Source organism: Panthera tigris, chromosome E2, assembly GCF_018350195.1.
Source record: "Panthera tigris isolate Pti1 chromosome E2, P.tigris_Pti1_mat1.1, whole genome shotgun sequence".
In the NCBI taxonomy this organism is placed as follows: domain Eukaryota; kingdom Metazoa; phylum Chordata; class Mammalia; order Carnivora; family Felidae; genus Panthera; species Panthera tigris.
Window position 1 is genome coordinate 57,535,093 of NC_056674.1, and position 19,775 is coordinate 57,554,867.

At 52.7% G+C, this 19,775-nt stretch overlaps 1 protein-coding gene across 9 annotated transcripts in view; it reads left to right on the forward strand.

Annotated features, from left to right (window-relative positions):
* Positions 1-19,775, forward strand: part of KIAA0513 (KIAA0513 ortholog) — a 58,701-nt gene that overhangs the window by 16,857 nt on the left and 22,069 nt on the right. The window contains exons 2-3 of one of the 9 annotated variants that reach the window (XM_042970555.1): positions 11,303-11,362; positions 15,019-15,186. The exons of 5 other annotated variants lie outside the window; for them this stretch is intronic. The gene's annotated coding sequence lies outside the window, so the exon portion shown is untranslated. Of the gene's footprint in view, positions 1-11,158; positions 11,363-13,709; positions 15,187-19,775 lie in introns of those variants that run through there. 3 more of the 9 variants (XM_042970553.1, XM_042970554.1, XM_042970552.1) reach the window with 3 other exon arrangements.

Below are 19,775 nucleotides of genomic sequence, written 5' to 3' on the forward strand. Positions count from 1 at the left end.
TCTCTCTCTGTCATCTATCTGTTGTCTATCTCTGTCTATGTGTCTGTATTTATCTATCTATGTGTCTATCATCTATGTCTCTGTCTGCCCATGGGTGCCCAGTTGTTTGAACTCCAGCTGTTGAAATGACTATCGCTGCACCATTGAGTTGCTTTTGTCAAAAGCAAATCAGCTGTACTCGTATGGGGCTGTTTCTAGACACTGTCCCGTTTCATTGATCTGTGTGTTTATCACCCACTGACATCACACTGTCTTGATTACCACACCTATCATAGTAAGTTTTTTTTTTTTTTAATTTTTTTTTCTAACGTTTATTTATTTTTGAGACAGAGAGAGACAGAGCAGGAACGGGGGAGGGTCAGAGAGAGGGAGACACAGAATCCGAAACAGGCTCCAGGTTCTGAGCTGTCAGCACAGAGCCCGACGCGGGGCTCGAACTCACGGACCGCGAGATCATGACCTGAGCCGAAGTCGGCCGCTTAACCGACTGAGCCACCCAGGCGCCCCTATCATAGTAAGTCTTAAATCAGAGAGTATGATTCTTCCAACTTGACTCTTTCAAAGTTGTCTTAGCTCTTCTAGTTCCTTTGTCTATCCATATAAATTTTAATATTTTTAATGTTTATTTTTGAAGGAGAGAGAGACAGAGTGTGAGAGAGGCAGGGGGGTGGGGACAAAGAATCCAAAGCAGGCCCCGGGCTCCCAGCTGTCAGCACAGAGCCCGACGTGGGGCTCGAGCCCACGAACCACGAGATGGTGACCTGAGCCGAAGTCGGACGCTCAACCGACTGAGCCACCCAGGCGCCCCTCGAGTTATTGTCAATGCTATCCTGTTTTTAACTTCAGTTTCGGAATGTTCATTACTAATATGTGAAAATATGACTGAATTTTATGTTGTCTTTGTATCTTGCAAACCTGCAAAAGTCACCTATCCTAGGGATTTTTAAAAAAAAGATTCCTTAGAAGGCGCCTGGCTGGCTCAGTCGAAGGAGCATGAGACTCTTGATCTCGGGGTCGTGAGTTTGGGCCCCACGTTGGGTGTAGAGATGATGTAAACAAATAAATGCTTTTTAAAAAAAAGATTCCTTGGAATTTTCTGCTTAAACGGTGTGTCATCTATGAATAAAAAGGATTGTTTTCTCCGTCCCAGTATTTTTTCCCAAGGCCTTTTGATACCTTCTCCTGGCCTCATTGCGCTAGATAAGGCTTCCGTGTTGTACCATGTTTATGGGAGTGATCACGAATGGGGTTGGAACCTTGTCAGGTCTGTTCTTCTGCATTGCTTGATCTGATCCTATGTTTCCTGTCCACGAAGCAGATCACGTTGTTTGATTTTTGCATTGTATTCCCAGGATAAACTCTACTTTGTCATAATCATTCTTTTTACGTGGCAGATTTGTTAACGTTTAAGATGTTTGCCTCTGTGTTCGTGCAGGATACTGGCTTGCTTTCTTGTACTGCACTGTCTTCGATTTGGTGGAGGAATACTGGCCCGAAATGAATTGGAGCACGTTAGTTCCTGACGCATTTTCAAGAAGAGATTGTGTAGAATTGGTGTTGTTTCTTTATCCATACAAATTTTAGAATAAGCTTTAGAATAAGCTCTGAGCTGTCAGCGCAGAGCCCGATGCGGGCCTCGAACTCGTGAGCCACGAGATCATGACCTGAGCCAAAGTCGGATGCTTAATGGACTGAGCCTCCCAGGCGCCCCTGGAGCTGCTTCTTTAAACGCCTGGTAGAATTTGCCAGCGAAACCATCTGGACCTGGAGATTTCCTTTTTTGGAAGGGTCTATCGATTTCTTTCATTGTTACGGGACTATTTAGGTTGTCTGTTTCATCTTGGGTGAGTTTAGGTAGTTTGTGATTTGTAAGGAATTGGAATTAACCATCTCATCTAGCTTCTTGGCTTTGTGTGTGCCCCTGTCGTCCTTGTCAAGTCTTCAACGCCTCCAGTGATGTCTCTCCCGTTCATTCTTGATTTTGGTCATTTGTGTCTTCTGTCTTTCTTCCTTGATCTGTCTTGCTAGAGGGTTATCAAGTTGAATGATCTTCAAAAAGACATTTTTGATTCTATTGGTTTGTTGTTTCTCTTTTTTAACCCCATTGATTTCTGCTCTTTTTTATTTCCTTTCTTCTACCCAGTTTGGGTTATTTTGATCTTCCTTTTCTAGTTTTTAAGAAAGAAGCATAATTATTGATTTGAGACCTTTCTTATCTAGCATAAGAATTTCATTTGTAAATGTCTTTTTTTTTTTTTTTTTTTTTAGCACTGGCTTAGCTACATTTCATAGGCTCTAATTAGTTGTTTTTCACTTTCATTTAGTGTGGTACACTTTCTCGTGTACTTGGAGACTTTCTTTTTGACCAGTGGATTGTGTAGAGGTGTGCCGTTTCACTTCTGAATGTTTGAAGATTTTCCTGCTATGCTTCTGTTAATTTCTAGTCTAATTCTGTTATGGTCAGAGAACATGCTTTGTGTGATTTCGTTGTTTTAGATTTGCTAAGGTTTGTTTTAGAAGCCATGATGGGGACTATCTTGGGGAATATGCTGTGTGCACTTGGAAAGAATGTTTATTCTGTTGCCGTTTGGTGGAATGTTCTATAAATGTCAGTGAGATCCAGGTGGTTGATATTGATCCACTCCTCTGTATCCCGGCTGATTTTCTATCTACTGCTTCCACAGACGAGTCAGAGAGGAGTCCTAAAGTCTCCAGCTACAACTGTGGGTTTGTCTCTTTCTCCTTTCAGGTTTGTCCATTTTTGTTTCATGTATTTTGAAACTCTGTTGTTAAGTGCCTGCATATTTAGGATTGTGACATCTTTTGACGCCTTGACACTTTTATCATTATGTAATGTTCCTTTTTATTCCTGGCAATTCTCATAGCTCTAGCCTAGACTTTGTTACTAATACAGCCTTTCTGGCTTTCTTTTGATTAGCGTTTGCATATTTCTTTTGTCTCCTTCTGTTGTTAATCTAATATGATTATATTTGAAGTGAATTTCTTGTAGGTAACATGTAGCTAGGTCATGTCTTTTTATCCATTCTGATCGTCTCTGTTATTTAATTGGTGTGTGTGTGCACAATTTATACCTGACCTGGTTATTAATAAGTTTGGATAAAACTTTAACAAGTTTCCCATTCTATTGTTGTTTTCTCATTGTTCCATGTAGTTTTCTCTCCTCTGTGTCCCTTTTCCTGTGTTCTCCAGGATTATTTGAGTGTTTTAACATCCCATTTTATCTATTGAGTTGTTTAACTTTATACAGTTGACCCTTTAACAACATGGGGAGTAGGGGTACCAATCCCCTGCGCAAAAACTCATATATAACTTTTGACTCCCCCAAAACTGAACTAGTAATAACCTACTGTTGCCCCGAAGCCTTACTGACAACATAAACAGTTGATTAATACATATTTTATATATCTATCATATATTGTATTCTCACGACGTAGTAAGCTATAAAAAAGAAAACGCTATTAAGAAAATCACAAAGAAAAGAAAACATTACAGTACTGTCCTGTGCTGATTGGAAGAAACCTGTGCATGAGTGAACACTGAACTGCTCAAGGGTGAACTATAGCTGTTTGTTTGCTTGCTTTGAGTTTTTCAGTGTTTTCTCCAGGGATTACAGTACGCACACCTAATTTCTCGTGTTTATTTAGAATCAATATCTGACCACTTCAGGGGGGAAGTGGAAACCTCACCACGAGGTAGGGGTCTTTATTCTCTCCCTTCATGTTGTAGTTGTCCTACATGTTACGTCCATTTACACTGAAAACCTCATCAGCCAATCTTACGATTTTTGCTTTCAACTGTCCAAGAGGAGGAGAATAATCTCCTGTATTTACTCAGATTTCCTCCCTTTTTTTTTTTTTTTTTTTTTTTTTTTTTTTGCTGGCTATAGAATTCTACCCTGGCAGCTCTTTTCATTCAGCACTTAAAAACCGATGCTTCCCTCCCTCCTGGCTGCCCCAGTTTCTGTTGAGAAATCTACACTCACCAAATCCTTATTCCCCGTTGAGTAACGTGTTGCTTTTCTCTGGCTGCTTTCACAATGTGTTCTTTGTCATTCATCTTCAGGAAGTATATCACGATGCACGTGGCTGTGGATTTCTTCTGTGTTAACATTGCTGCTGAAGTCTGATGGCTTGTGTCCTTTGCCACATTTGGGGAGTTTCAGTCATTCCCTCCAATGATTTTTTGGACTGCCTTCTCTCACCTGTCCTCCTGGGACTCTAATGACACAAACGCTAGATCTTTTAGTATCATCCCACAAGTCCCCAAGGCTTTGTTCATTTTATTAAAAAAAATCATTTTTTCTCATCGTTGTTCACATTAGGTCATTTTCACCGATTGCTTCTCGTGGTCACTGATTTTTACCTTTGTCCTATTAATTCTGCTATTGAGCATAGCCAGTGGCTTTTAATTTTTCAGTTACTGTATTTTGTTTAGTTCTGAAATTTCCATTTGATTCTTTATATCGTCTGTTCCTTTGCCGAGACTTTTTATCATTCCCCTCATTCCCCAAACTCCTCACTTTTGGAGTTTTTTTTCTTTTTCTTTTCATAACAACTGCTTTGAAGTCTTAGCTAATTCCAGTAAGTGTGTCACCTTGACCTTGGCATCATCTGTTGATTCCCTTTTCCCATGTGAGTTGAGGGTTTTCCTCATTCTTGGATTCATCCTGACTGTTCAGATACTACATTATGAAACTCTGGCCCAGGCGCTCAGATTCTGAGTCCCTACCGGCTTTTGTGGGCCTCAGTATCAGTTGTGTTTTCAAAGCCTTCGTGGTGCCGTTCAGATCTGCCCCCCACGTGCCACCCCGTGGCCAGCGGTCTCTGGCAGCGGTCTCTCCGGAACCTCAGCGCCCAGAGTCTACGATGTGCTGTTGCGGATTCTGTCTGGATGTGTGCGGCTCTTGGGGTGCGCCCAGGAGCACATCCGCAGCTTTATGGGCTGGTTCCCTTGAACTCCTCCCTCTTCCTGATGTTCCCAGGACTTTCCAGTTCCAGGACCCTCCTCCCCTGGGTCCTTGCGCCAGAAAGCGGGGGCGTTACTTCTCCTGCTCTGTTGCACTCTCCCCGCAACTTAGCTCGTGTCTGCGACTAAGCGAGAGGAGGGTCGAGAGAGAAAAAATCCGGTGGGTTTTCGCCCACTTGGGAGCGCGGCACCTGCAACGGACAGGAAGGCTCCTGCCTCCAGCGTTTTGGGCATCTGTGGACCCCTCAGCTGCTGTTGTCACCGCTCCTGCCGAGTCGCTGGGGGGCCGGGTGCAAAGAGCCAAGAAGACAGAGGCATGATACAAGGAACACCCTGGGATTTGGCTCACTGTGTCTGAGAACCAGGGGCCCCTTCCCTGCTCCTCAAGCGGGACCGCATGGCTTCCCCTGGGGCTCTGCCGTCTACACAGACGCACACTGCTGGGCGTCAGGTTGTGGCGCGTCCAGGCAGGGGTCCTGGCGTGGGGAGCCGGCAGACTCCCCCCTGCTTTGCTGGCGCTTCCCTCATCTACCTGCCACTGAGACCTCGCAGAGACCTCGGAGAGCCGCTCTGCTCATGCTGCCCGGCCGGGTCTCAGAGGCACATTCGGTGGGTGAGACGGCACGGTGTGCTCACTTCATCTCGCGACCACGGGGAAGCCAGAAGACGTGTGTTCTAGAAGCATTCAACAATGAAATCTGGATCAAACCGAGGAGTGAGGAAATCGGGGTGTATCCGGTGCAGGAAAATTGTGGTTTGTGTGGAGAAAGAGGGAAACAAAGGTTGAAGGAGTGGGTAGATGTTAACAGAACCAGCCGACCTGCAGGGTCCAGGGAGCCCCCTCTCTCGAGATTTCCTCCTTCCATCCTGAGGTGTCTGGGAGGTGTCTGCCCTTACGGAGTGACCAGGCGGTTCCTCGGCCCCCGCTCAGCCTGCCGGGTTGCAGGGAACGGTTTCGTTTGGCCAGAAGCAAATGAGCTTTCATGTCCACGTGGGGCTGTTGGGAAAAGTACACACGGAGAGAGATTTCTCCCTGAGGAAAGAGCCTGTACTCTGGGGTATCGGGTGTCTGTGCCCAGGCTGTCACCAGCGCGTGTGGCCTCGTGCGGTGCCATCTGATTCGGTCTCGACAGGGAAGCCAATCCCATAGAGTAAACCTGTGTCTCCTTTTCTCTCGCTCGCTCACTCAAATAAAGCACAGCCTCTATTGCGAGAATAACTCTTGTTTTGCTGAGACGTTGATGCCCGTGACGGTCTCACCGAATTTCCGTCTGCACGTGTTGACCCAGATGAAAACAGACACCAGGTGTGAAGGGCAGAGCAGAGCTTCTGATGTGGCTTCTTTCCCGGGTCTGTGATGCCGACGCGTCCTCAGGGTTTCCGTCTCCCTGTGGGTTCGTGTACCGAACGTTCCGCAGATGCCCGATGTGAATACCATTCACCGTTTGTGCCTCAGACTTGTGTTTTGGCTCTGGGTCTCTGTTTTTGTTTTTGCGTTATTAGCTCACTGGACGTCACCAGCAACAGCGTAGGGCAGGCGGGGTAGCCGTGGCATCGTCCTGCGTTATTTTTGCAGAGTTGTAGCCCCAGAGAGAATAATTTACGTCTCGGTTTTCCATTTTGCGTGTCATTTTCATTTACCATAAGCGTTTTCCCGACGCCACGCTGCCATTGCCGCTGCCCGCGACGTTTCAGTGAGGCAGCAGAACTGGCACCGTTTTCTTCTCGCTGAGCATCTAGGTTACGGTCACATTGTCGCTCTGTTTGCTGCGTTAACTCCTGCTGCGCGTAGGTTCCTTGGCCATGTTTTGGGTTCTTTCCTTAGGACAAACTAAATAGACTCTTAAAATGTTGTTAAACACGTTTCAACATTACACGTTTCAAAAGACCACGAATGACCTATAGAACACACGGCCGCATAACACATTGACCAATTCCAGATTTCTCCATGTTGAAGAGCAGGTTCGGGATGTGTCAAGAGATGTAGCCAGAGGGAGGCAGGTGTTTGTATAGGGAAATGAAGAAAGGATTAACACAGGCATTGTGTGTGTGTGTGTGTGTGTGTGTGTGTGTGTGTGTGAGAGAGAGAGAGAGAGAGAGAGAGAGGGGGAGGGAGAGGGGCCGGAGGGGGAGGGCGAGCAGAGGGGGAGGAAACTAGCCAGATGACAGCAGAAGCTGTGTCTTGAAGAAGCCAACGGCCAGAAGCTCGTGCCAGGTTGCTTGTGACCCACGGCGGTGTCCCCTCTGCACTCGGCCGTTGGAGAGCTATGTGGGCAGCCCCGACCAGCTCCGCATTGCAGAGCGCCGTGACCGCCAGCCGGGTGAACCGCGTCCAGGAGGATTTGCCTAGAGCCCTTTCTCCCGGAGACACAGATGTCCAGCGTGCGTGTTTCTTCGTTGGGCCAACGGGAGCGAAGCCCCAAGCCCGAAGACAGCGAGCGTTTGTTCAGTTCGTCCCTCCCCTCCCCCGGCTTCTTCGGAGAGGGGCCAAGTCCCAGATCTCTTAGGGAGCCCGTCCCCATCCAGCGATTAAGTGTGGCTCTCTCCGTGCTGGGGGTCGGAGCAGCACGAATTTATGTTGCCAGATTATCCAAAACGATGGACGGCCGTGTCCGGCTATATCCAAATTGAATCCAGCTGTCCCCAAATTGTCAGCCGTGTCCTTGTAGTAAAGAAGCACAGCTGCTCACCAAGGGAGGGGTGTGCTTTGCAGTAAATTCTGACATTTGGTTATATTGGAACCAACTCAGTGAATCCGTAGTGAAACTTCATGGGAGACACCTGTCACCGACCTCCTCCTTGTCGCCTTAAATGAGAGTGCTGACCGGTTCACAGAGGCGGTGCCTGGGACCAGTGAGACGGTAGCAAAGTGCAAAATGTCCATCCGGGTGCTCATGGGAGGTGACTTTTGTGTCGGGACTCAGGGCCACTCGTGAGGAGCTGCGAGATTTAGCATCCTGGCTCCCTCGCTGCCTCCCTGATCCCCCCCCCCCCCCCCCCCGCCGGGGGGCTAATGGAACTCCTGGGTACTTGGTTGTTTGGGGCAGTGTGGTGAAATGGAATCGGTTCCGGAGCCTTCTGCAAGCTCCACGAGGCCGGACATTTGTCTCTTCCATGGCTCTTCCCCACACATAACACAGCGCCTGGCCCGTCACAGTGGATTGAATTCGACACGGCCGAGTCACGGTTTCGTGGGGAGGTCTTTGTGGAGAACTAAAGCCGTCTCGCCCTCTCACCGCACTGGGGAACCAGCAGATGGTCCCTTATGTCTTTTTCCTGTTCACCGTGGGCACTTTAGATGTTTCTTTCTTCCCGGAGGTCATAAAATACGGGTCATCTTTGGATGTGACCTTTATGACAGCTGTAGTGGGGTAAGGCCCGCTTTAAGCGTCATAAAATGTTATCTCGGAATGGCACTGGCACGAATCCTGGAGGTCCAAGGGCCTCTCCTGTTGATAACCTGCTGACAAGAGGACGTCTGCCCTCTGCTTCCGGCCGCCCTGGGAAGGGGGCTGGGGGCACCATCGGGCCGGGGAGACTGCTGCTTTGGTGGACCTCCCCCATTAGACTCTCTTCTTCCCTCCAGAGCCACATAGACATAATCTGGTCCCTCGGGCAGGTGCCCACTCCTCACAAATTTGAAGACCCCTGTCCTGTCCCCCACACGTGACTTACTCCCCGGGTACGTTTCCTCCACTTTCCCACTGTTGCTCACGTGACACGATTGTCAGGTGGGCTCTCGTTTTCGTCTTTATTTTTTTGGACACTGTCCAGATCTTCAGCGGTTCTCTTTCCTTCCGTTTTTTTTTTTTTTTTTTTTAAAGACTTCACAAGCATTCATTGAATTAAAAATGCCTTTGCCAGTTTATTTTTTCCCCACACAAGGAATCCTCGTGGGTTGCTTTGGACTCAGCGATTGAAGAGAACAACGCGCGTGGGCTCTTGGACGTGTTTACTTGCCGTTGCTGCCCTAAGAGGGGCTGATTATTCCTTTCGCGGTGTAGGATTGGACGCGATGTTCTGAGAGCATCCTGACCGGTGGAAGCAGGGTGTGGCGAAACCGCCACTCCTGCTTTGGGTCCGCCACTGTCTTCAACACGGTTTTTTATTGTTGTTAGCGTCAGACACGCAGACTTGCGGCATGCAGTGCCTCTTGGGATCGGGCACGTTTCTGTCAAAATGTCAGGCTCCCTCACCAGTAATTCGTGAGTTATTCAAGGGCAGAAAGCGAACAGATTTATTATCGAGAGGCATCTCTTAAGACGCAGCCCACCACTGAGGTCTGCCGAGAGCTTTTTGGGTCCCGATCGTGTCGTCCCCTGTGGTAGCTGGCTTTGGGTTCTGCACATGCTCCGTCACCACGTTATTTACCTGCGAGCTTGAGTAATTGATGAAGATGTAGGTTAGAGCCCGGACTGGAGTGGTAGACCATCTTCCAGGCCACCACGTGTCATTGAGTTTAAGACCTCATCGGTTTTAAGAGTCACCGTTATTTTATGCACAATGAGGAAAGGTCATATATTGCCATTTATACTGTCACACAATGCTTTTAATCACTTAGACTTTTTATTCTGTCCTTATCGAAAGAATGCCTTTAAAATTACGTCGACGTAGATTATCGTCACGTATCGCTCTCGTCCATTACAAGGAGGGAGACGGAAGCAGAGTATGTTGGCTCAAGGACTTCCGAAACTCCTTTACATGCAGAGACCCGTTCTTCTGAAGTCCATGGGTTTCTGTAAAATATCATCCTCTCTGCCATCAACATGCTGTTTATGGAGCACCCCGTCCGTGTCCCTTTGGGGAGGACGGGAGCACCGAGGGAGGGGCAGGAGGAGGACCGACGCTGCTCCACTCCCTGAGGGGGGTGTGGTTACACGGGGCTGTTCACTTTGGGGGAATTCAGTGAGGGACACAATTACGACTTATGCACTCTTTTAGTTTATTTTTTAGTTACTTTGAAAAATAAAAGCGGGTCCGCTCTTGTCCCCAGACAGTGACAGTGGATCATGATAAGCCTGCCTAAGGGCACTGATGAGACATCCAATTGCAGAGATCTTAAAATGCAAAAAAACAAGCCTTTCGGGGCAAAGAAATACAGCCTTTGTACATCTGCCTAATCACACAGTGTCCCCGACACGTCTGTCCGTTTCGCCCTCAAAGCTGTGATGAATTTGTCAAGTACCTCGCTGAAGGTCAACCCCGATGCACAGTTAGCACAGTGACCCCCGGATCTACGAGTAGGAAAGAAACACAAACAGCGCCCGTGATGAGGCTGGCTTGGACCGTGACCTCACCGCCTCCCCCTCGAGGTGCTGCCACAGCGACGCCGTTAGTAACCGCTCGCTGTTCCCTGGCAAGGCCATCTCACTTAATGCATTCACAGCGTGTTCCGCCTTCCCCTCCAGAAGTGGGGTTGACATTTGTCCTTGTCTTACCTCCCCCGCCTGTCATCATCGCTTCTTGGGAGACGAGAGATGGCGCAGGCTTCCCCTGGAGAGGCTGGGAGCTGTAATCCGTCGCTCGGCAGCCACACACTCAGTCTCAGTTCCCTTGACCGGCGTGGGCTCTCAGCCCCATCAGAACCCCTAAGCGTGTGCGTTGTGCGGGGCCTTGGGCTGAGCCCACTCTCTTTTCCCACACCCGCCGGTGCCCCTTTCCTACACGCACCCCCCGTAGCCAGCGCTCAGCTTTGTCCTCCTCTGCCCTCGGAGCGGTCCTGTGTGTCACATGTGCTCCTGCCTCATGATCCCCGAGTCCACTGTTAGCCTGGGCTCTCTCGGGAGCTACAGCCATCTAGTGTCACGTCCTAGCCCAGGGGAGCTGGGGGCTGCGTTGGGATGGACGGCTTGAGGGTGTGTGGTTGGGATCCCAGATCCGGAATGTGGATCCCGAATGGCCACAGGCGCCCCTGCCCCTCCCCAGACCTCCACCCTGCACTCTTCTGGTCCGGGACGTATTACAAAAGCCCACCTCCAAGGAGGCCGCTTCTGGACACGTGGCCCCTCGGTTTGAGCGCCTTAGAAGCTTCCGGTTTCAGATTTGGACCAGGCGGTGCTAAGTGTCCCCCGGGGTCACGCTGCAGTGGCAGCTGGCCGCGTTCCACAGTCCACCCCACGGGAAACGTCGGGACCCTGCCGACAGGATCGCTCTCCCGGGGTGCTTGTCCTCCCGTCTCTACGTAGCAGAAACTGACCCGGCCTCCCGAGACTGTCCTTGCCTGTGGGCGTCCTCCGGCCCCCGTGCCCGATGTGGTGCTCGTGCCCCCTGCCCGTCCACACAGCCGGTTAGATCCTTGTCCTCTTTTCCCTAATAGGTGTGCACTTCGTAAAGACTGGGTCTGCGAACTCCTCTGGGCACCTAACACGGAAAACAGGTTTGTTCGTTTCAGTTGGCTGGTGGAATGCGTTTTTCTTCGCCTCCTGGGTTATGTTGGAAGCCCACTGAGGTCAGGAAGGGGGTGGGTGCCTCCCCCATGCAGCCTAGCAGAAAGGCTCAGGGGCAGGGCTTATAAACTTTATGTTTAATTTTTATTTTTTTAAAGTTTTATTTATTTGAGAGAGATAGAGCATGAGCAGGGGAGGGGCAGAGAGAGAGGGAGAGGGAATCCCGTGCTGTCGGTGCAGAGCCTGATGCAGGGCTTGAATGCACAAACCGTAGGATCATGACCCGAGCTGAAACCAAGAGTCAGACGCTCAACCGACTGAGCCACCCAGGCGCCTGGTTAACTTTATTGACTGAAAAGTCAGTAGTGATCCTACCGCGTTTCCTCCTTTTAGCTGTAAAAATACGAGCAGCGAGGGGCACCTGGGTGGCTCAGTCCATTGAGCGTCCGACTTCGGCTCGGGTCATGATCTCACGGTTCGTGGGTTCAAGCCCCACATCGGGCTCTGTGCTGACAGCTCAGAGCCTGGAGCCTGTTTCAGATTCTGTGTTTCCCTCTCTGTGCCCCTCCCCTGCTCACACACAGGGTGCTCACACACCCTGCTCTCTCTCTGTCTCAAGAATAAGCATTAAAAAATTTAAACAAACAAACACGGCAGCGGTGTTTTTCTGAGTCTTCCTTCAGCTGCTTCCTCCCTTCAGGGAGGCCAAGGGCGTTGGAGGAAGTGTTTGTGGGTGATCAGGGCCGGGTGGGTGGGCCAGCTGCCTGGGCACATGCAGCCTCTGCCCTGTGATCACCTTTGAACTCTGACCTGTGAGATCCCCACAACTGCCCTGGCCCCGAGGACCCTACAGTGAGGAAAGCAGACAAGGCTGCTGGCACACAGGGAGCCCCCCCTGGGGGAGCGCGGTCCTGAGGTCACCAAACCAAGGCCGTGAAGGGGCACAGCCGATGAGACAGTCCCCCGGACACGCAGGGGCCAGAGCGCTCTTGCCAGGTGCCCGGCTCAGACACACCCTCGGAGAGGGTTGTCCGTGAGCGCCCCGTCCTGGGTGGGAGCCAGGTGGGGCCGCGCACGGCTGCGGAGACGTAACGGGAGCTGCCACTGCCCTCGTCGTCACGAGCGGAGCCCCTGCGGCCACCTGAGAGGCCGCTGCTGCCCGCGTCCGAGGGAGGGAGTCAGCGGGAGGACCGTCCTCTCCCCACTGGGAGCGGCAGCACCCGGCTCCTATTCTGGCTGTAAAATGGGAACGTTGGCGTCTGAGAGAATTCGGCCGGAGCGACTGGTGGTCTGGTGCTCGCCCAAAGCCCTTTGGGACATCTGGTCCTTGAGGGAAAGGGGCCCCCGTGCGCACCTTGGTTACAACGTCCCCAGGCTTGTGCTGCTTCCTCCCTGTGTCGCCAGGAACGTCCTGTCTTCACCCTGGAGGGGCGTGTGCCCCAAGCCCACGGACACCTGCGCCCGGCTGCTTCAGCGCACGCCTTCAGACTTTTGGAGAGTCCTTTAGAAATACACGTTCCAACGTCTCTGCTTCTGTTACGGAGCCTTGTAGTGCCTACAGGCCTTTTACAGATCTCACTACAGTCGTCAGCGTTGTTCACGTGAGGACCTCCCTGACAGTTTTATTTTTAAAACCGGTGTCTGGGAAAAGTCAGCCTGCAGATGCCTCTGTCAGAACGAAAAGAACCGTATGGCCCAGCGTGCTTCCCTTTTTTGCTTTCGCTCCAGGAAGCCCCACTGAGCTCCTCGCCCAACATAGGTCATTGTTCTCTTGATTCCACGGGCCTGTAAGTTGCCCTGGGTCCACACTGACCAGGAGAAAATCTACGTCTGAACAGCTGCCCAAACGCAGCGACATCTAAGTGGACATTGGTGACGTTTCTTACTTGACATGTATTTGTTCCCTGAAATGACTCTGGCCTCGCGGCCAAGAGGCCCAAAATTCTCTACCTGGTTCAGAGGCGAAGTCGGTGATCACCCGAAGACGATGAACGGATTCGCTTGGCAGAAGCCCTGGGGCTGCTCAGCCCCTGGAGAGGCACACGAGAGTCCTTGTTGTGGTCTTGTGTGTGAGAGGTTCTGAGCAACGGGAAGCGTGCTTTCTACCAGCCTGGGCTGGTGGCCGAGGTCTGGCTGGGGCGCCGGAGGACCGAGCTGTGCGGAGGGGCTCAAGGGCCGGCCCGCTGGGTCCTTCTCTGACTCGGGACCGCGGGGGTCGGGGCGCGTGGGGGAGCACGCACGGTGTTGAGCAAACGCAGCCTGAGCCGCAGGGAGAGCCCTGGCCCTGAGGCCGATTGTTTGCGGCAGGCGGGGTGCACGAGGGGGGTTCGCACCGTCAGCCATGGTTCACGGCAGGCCCATTCGCCACAGGGTGACCGCGTTTAGCTCTCTCTTCTTCCTCCCTGTCCTCCGCTCGGGCAGCTTCAGGGAGGCACAGTCTTCCTGGAAACCGTCCGTTGTCATATCACATCGTAGGGGAACCGACCCGGGAGCCAGTAATCTGATAGCTGATCTGCTTCACCGATGTCAAGACCACCCTGGAGACCAGAAACCTCAGCCGAGGTTTGTCTGTCTCCCCTCACTCCTGCCAAACCCCGTCGATCTTCCCGCGAGGTCACCTTGAAATAAACGCTGTGCGGTGGACCAGAGGGGACTCTTCGGCAAGGTCACCCGCTCGTTTGCGGGCGGGAGAGGGACAGCCAGGCGCTAGGTGCAAAGCAAACGTCGAGATTTCCCTCGTGTGGTTGTGGTACCGATGGAAGAACTAGAGAGAGATACACGGACACGGACGTGGGCTTTGTGGGCGCCGTGGCCTCAAGAGGCTTTATCCCCCCTTCTGTTTCCAGACCTCTCTGTAATGCTGTGTTCGTGATGGAGGGAAATGGGCACCAGTGAGCCCCACAAGCCCGACTGAGGGCTGGAAACGTCGGGTTCGTAGGGATCCACCTGAAGCCCACATCAGGCTCGAGGCTCACGTGGCTGGTGCACGGGCCCGGGGCCCGAGGTCCCCACGCTCACAGCGCTTTAGTGTCTCGCTCATTTTGTCCTGACGCTCCTAGGCTAGAACAAACACCAGGCACCCCAGTGGGCCCTCAGGTCCTAACAACATTCTGGCTGTCTGTGTTAGTTTCCCACGGCCCCTTGAACGAGTTACACAGACTCGGGGGCTTACAGCCTCACACATTTACTGTCCCACAGTTCTGGGGGCAGTCTGATGGGGCTGATGTCAAGGTGTGGGCAGGGCAGGTTCCTTCTGGAGGCCCCAGGGAAGTCTCTAGAGTTTTCCGGCTTCCAGAGGTGCCCGCATTCTTCGGCCCGACGCCCCTCCTCCATCTGCAAAAGACCATTGTTCCAGCTCCTTCCCTGACTCTGACCCCTCTGCCTCCCTCTTCTGAGGACCCCTGTGGTTATCGTGGGCCCCCCCGGATCATCCAGGACCATCTCCCCTACTCAGGGCCCCCAACCTGCCATGTAAGGTCACGTGTGTGTAGGTTCTGGGGATGAGGACGTGAACACTGAGGGGGGACCACTGGTTAGCATACTACACCATGAGAAAAACTATTTTTTATTTCATTCTCCGGTGGACGTGGCCGTTCTCTTTTCTTGTCCCGTGTTGACTTTTGCGCAATACTTTTCTTTGTGGTAGACTGCAGACAATTCAGCTTCGCAAAGATACGAGGTCACGGGAAGCAATCCAGCGTGAGCTAACGGTGAAGCTGTGAACTGCTTCGGGCCAGCAGTTTGCTTTGTGTCTGGAAGATGTCCAGTATTGCTGTATTTTCCTCGAAATCCTGAAATATCCCACAGGACCTCTGTGAGTTTGCTCAGGTATCCCGGGGTGCCCCGGCACCAGTTTGGGAACCGCAGCTGTAGGTTAAAAGCATCCTGGCTCGGCTCCTTGGGCTGTGCCTCATGTGGGAAGGATCGGGGGGTCCCCCCCTTAGCTAGGCTGTCCCCTCTAGTGGTGGGCGGCATTCGGCTAGGACGTGGCTCCGGAAAAGAACGTGGTGCCCAAGTCCGAAGAGGCCGTCGGACCCACGGTCGACTCCTGGCCGAGCCCTGCCCCGTTTCCGGCCCGGTGCAGAGGGGCTAAGGGCCACTGGCCTCCTTAGCCGGTCACACCGACCCTGCCCTCCCATTCCGGCTCCTGCAGTCAGGCGCTTCAGGACACCCTGTGTCCACAACCACAGGGGAGGAAAGGACACTTTTCTTGGGTTATCCGGTTGTATTTTCTTAACAAAATTTAGTACAAAGGCCTAGAGGGCATCCAGTTGATGCTAGGCGACGAAGGCTGTGTGAATTCAATAGGATGCCCATGTCTGGGGAGTGAACCATGTTTAGAGGGTTAAGTCCTGGAGCTTACGTGAGTCTGATGACTGCGGGAGGGAGTACCTTACATTCTGCTTCTCACCCAAGACCCTCACCTTCTCTCTGTTTGGACTCTCTGTTTCGCACAGAGCAGGCGGGGTTGAAAGTCTCAGGACTTGAGTCTCAGGGTCAAGGACTTTCAGTAAAGCAATCAGCATCCGTCAGGGGTGTGCAGTTTTCCTGATTTGCACCGGCCCTCTGCAGCCCTTAGGGAAAGCAAGGCAGATTTTCTGCGGGGAGGTTAGCTAGCTACTTTACGGGAGGTGCCAGCAGGTGACATTCAAGTTGTGGCTGGAGAGAGGTCCAAATGTCCCAGGAGCTCAGGCAGTAGCTGCGAGGGACCTTTGACCTCTGCTCCTAGAACAGCAGGTGGTCCTGTTCCACACCCACCCACCCACCCACCCACCAGGTGACCTCGCTCAGCCATGCACCTGCCTCCCACAGCCCCAGACTTCCGTCTCTAAAGTAGGAGTAAAAACAGAGCACTGCCCAACCGCGTGACAGAGTGGTCCCAAACAACGTTTTTACGTATTTTTGTGCCTCGGAAAGCGTCAGCTCTTCTGATAATATTGGCCTCGATGTCCTTTGTTGTCCGTGTCACCGTTGCCACAGCAGGGCTCTCGTTCACCCTCTCCTCGTGGGCCAGGAGGACGAGAACACCTCTCCGTGAGCCCCGCTCTACTCGATCAAAGTAGAGATGCTTAAAAAGAAAATCTTTTAAAAAATGGATGTGGGGCACCTGGGGGGCTCAGCCGGTTGGGCGTCGGACTTTGGCTCTGGCCACGATCTCACGGTTCGAGAGTTCCAGCCCCAGGTCGGGCTCTGCGCCCAGGGCTCAGAGCGTGGAGCCTGCTTCGGATTCTGTGTGTCCCTCTCCCTCTGCCCCTGCCCTGCTCGCTCGATCTCTCTCTCTCTCTCTCTCTCTCTCTCTCTCAAAAACAAATAAACATTAAAAAAAATACTTAAACAAAAGGAATGACTTTCCCAGTGTGAGTCTGATGGGAGCTGGATCCTGAGGCAGGAGGCTGGCTTTCTCTGTTTGGGTCAGTCGTCAGGCAAAGGACTCAAACCAGACGCCTTCGTCGGAGGCTGGGGCTTGTGGGCCAATCCGGCTGCAGAGGCACAGCTGGCCTCGTGGGTCCCAGTTCCCTGGTGTGCAGAACGGACCCGCCCTTCCTCGCGCACTGCCCCGCACTTAACCCCCAGTGAAACAGATGAGTCAGACTTCTGAATTTGGGGGCTAGTTGGGGTTTCGACCTTACACGCGGAAGGAGGGTGCAGATCTAAAACCCACCGAGTGTGTGTGGCCCCAGAACAGACTTCGGGGAAGGTGGTTTGGTAGCCCCCATCGTCAGGCTTAGTAATGTGCGAAGCTCTGACCCAGCAACCCCGCTTCCAGAAGTGTACCCCCAGAGGGAGCTGTAGGGGGCCAGCCTGGTGGTCAAGAGCAGTGGTCCTGCGGTTGGATTGTGGGTGCTGTCGCTTCCTAGCTGTGTGCTTGGGAGTGAGTCTCCAAGGCTTGATTTACTGACGTCGCGTGATGAGAGACGAGCTGGATGGGCGTGATTGTGAGACAGCCTGTCACGGACGCCGGGTGAGCGAGGCTTCGCAGGCCCTTCTCTTTTTGTAAGAGCAGCACGTCTGATAGTTCTTGGGGAAAAAGAGAGGGAGTCGCCTGAGGTGGATGGCCAGGGGCAGAGTTACGGAAAGTTCCGGATTCTCCCCCAGGGAGTCTCGTCTGATTGCTCAAGGTGCAGAGTTTGAGCAAAGCCCCGTGGGGATGTGGCTGAGCAGCCACAGGAAAGCAATCTCCTTCCGAGTTCCTTCTGCAGCTGGGGCCTCAGGGCAGGGCGGGAAAGCCTGGGTGGTGTGGCGGGAGGGGCGGGGAGGGATGGGGGAGGGGAGGAGGTCAGAAGGAGACCACCTTGGCCTGACCCCGCCTGCCCCTTTGCTCCCGTCCTGTGCGTACAGATGCCTGTGCCTAAACTCCTACCGCAGCTGTCCCTCAGCCTCCTGGTTCCCGAACTTTCCAAAGTCCTCGCTGCCTAGGCCCTTTGTGTAGGCTGTTCCCTCTGCCTGGACCACTCTCCTGTGTCAGAGGACCCTCGCGTCTTCTCGGCCGGTGCTCCTTCCCGCTCGGCTCATATCCGCCTTCCTGACCCCCCGTCCAAAGAAGCCCTTCTCGTCGCTCTCGGGGACATCGCCTGGGGACTCGCAGCAGCGCTCAGTACTTCTGAAGCTCTTGTTTGGGTTTCTGTTTCATCAAGTGTCTCTTACCCTCCCGTCCCCTTACCCCTCCTCCGCCCCATCTCTTAGTCTGCGCCCGCCCAACACCAAATGCTCCTTACAGCCTCGTCCGTGACTGGACCCCCAGCTGCTGGCGCATAGTAGTTGCTCAGTAAGTATTTGTTGAGGGCACCTGGCTGGCTCCGTCAGTAGCACATGTGACTCTCCACCTCAGGGTGGGACGTAAAACCTACTTAAGCGAAACGAAAAGAGATACCTGTTGAATGAGCAGGTTGGGTGGTTAAGGCCTTTGGGTTATAGGTTGACGTAGAATTTTATTTACTTGTTTTTATACATTTTTTAAGCTTATTTGTTATTCATTTTTGAGAGAGAGAGAGAGAGAGAGAGGGCGCGTGCCAGCGGAGGAGGGACAGAGAGAGCGACAAAGAGAATCCCAAGCAGGCTTGGTGCTCTCAGCCCCGAGCCTGACCTGGGGCTCGATCCTACGAACTCTGAGATCGTGACCTGAGCCGAAATCAAGAGTCAGATGCTCCACCGACTGAGCCACCCGGGTGCCCCGAATTAGAATTTTAGTCAAATTTGGTTGGTGGAAACTTTGTGCCCCAAGGCCCAGGAAGTGAAGTGTAAGTACGATCGCAGGAAGGCTTGTTCTACTTCAAGGCCACAGAAAAGCATTTTCAATGTGCATGCGGCGTAGTTGGAACGATGCTGCTGTGATTTAAAACCCCAGGTCTCAGAGTCTGCGGCCCTGGAGTGGGTTCGGGAGCCTCCAAAGGCACTGGGGCACGATCCACAGATGTGTTTTCTTCGGCCCACGAGGTGTTTTGAAATGAATTCGAATTCGCTGCCCGCGTTGGGGAATTGGAGGATTTCACGTAGTGCATTTCCGCAGTTCTTCGGAAAGCTCTTTAGATCTGGTGCCGCTGGGTCCCGAGTGCCGCACCTGGTGGCTCCGAGCGGGGACGAGCGAGTTGGTTCCCGAGGGGCCCACTCCCTCTGGCCGGCCCGACATAGGTGGTCACGCGAGGTGTGGGACCTGTGTGTTCAGAGCGACCGTCCCCTTGTCCTGCACGGAGGCTCATAATTATGCGTCCTTCCTGAAGGAAGACGGTGGGATGCTTCCGAGGCCCTTACCACCGGCGGCTGCTTCTCCCTGGTGTCTGAGCTCCGTGGCCCGATTCGGCAGCCCTGCCTTCTCTGCCACGAGGGATGGCATCCCCGGGCTGAGGGCCCCGGGGGCCGGCAGTGTGCGGTGACCGTGCCCTGCTCTGCGGCGGGCCTGGGTCTGCACGCTGTGGCCCACGGCGCCCTCACGCGCCAGGACTGGGTCCCCCGCCACTTCTCCCCCCCCCCTTTGTGCCTCTCCCTCCTTCCTGAGCCCACGGAGGAGGCTTCTGGGAAAGGATGACCTACTCCCAGAATTTCGAGCTAGGGAGACGCTGGGAGAGCCGCTTGCTAGCCTCAGGCCGGACCAGAAATAGCTGTGATAATTCGATCTGATCGTGAAGCCCTGAAGCTGGGGGCTCTGCCTGGGTACGTGGGTGCAGCCTGTCCCACCGCGTGACACTGTCTCGAGGTAAGGAAGTTTGTTTCCCTTTCCCTCGGAATTTTCACTTGTTCAGAAACTGCATCCCTGTGATGAAGAACAAAATCGAAAGGTGCCAGGACTATAATGCACTTGTCTTCTTTTCCAGCCCTTTTCTGTACGTATGCTTCTCTGTTACATAAGAAGATTACAATTCACGCCCTACAATATTCACAGCAGCCAGACCAGAGGACGGCATGCTG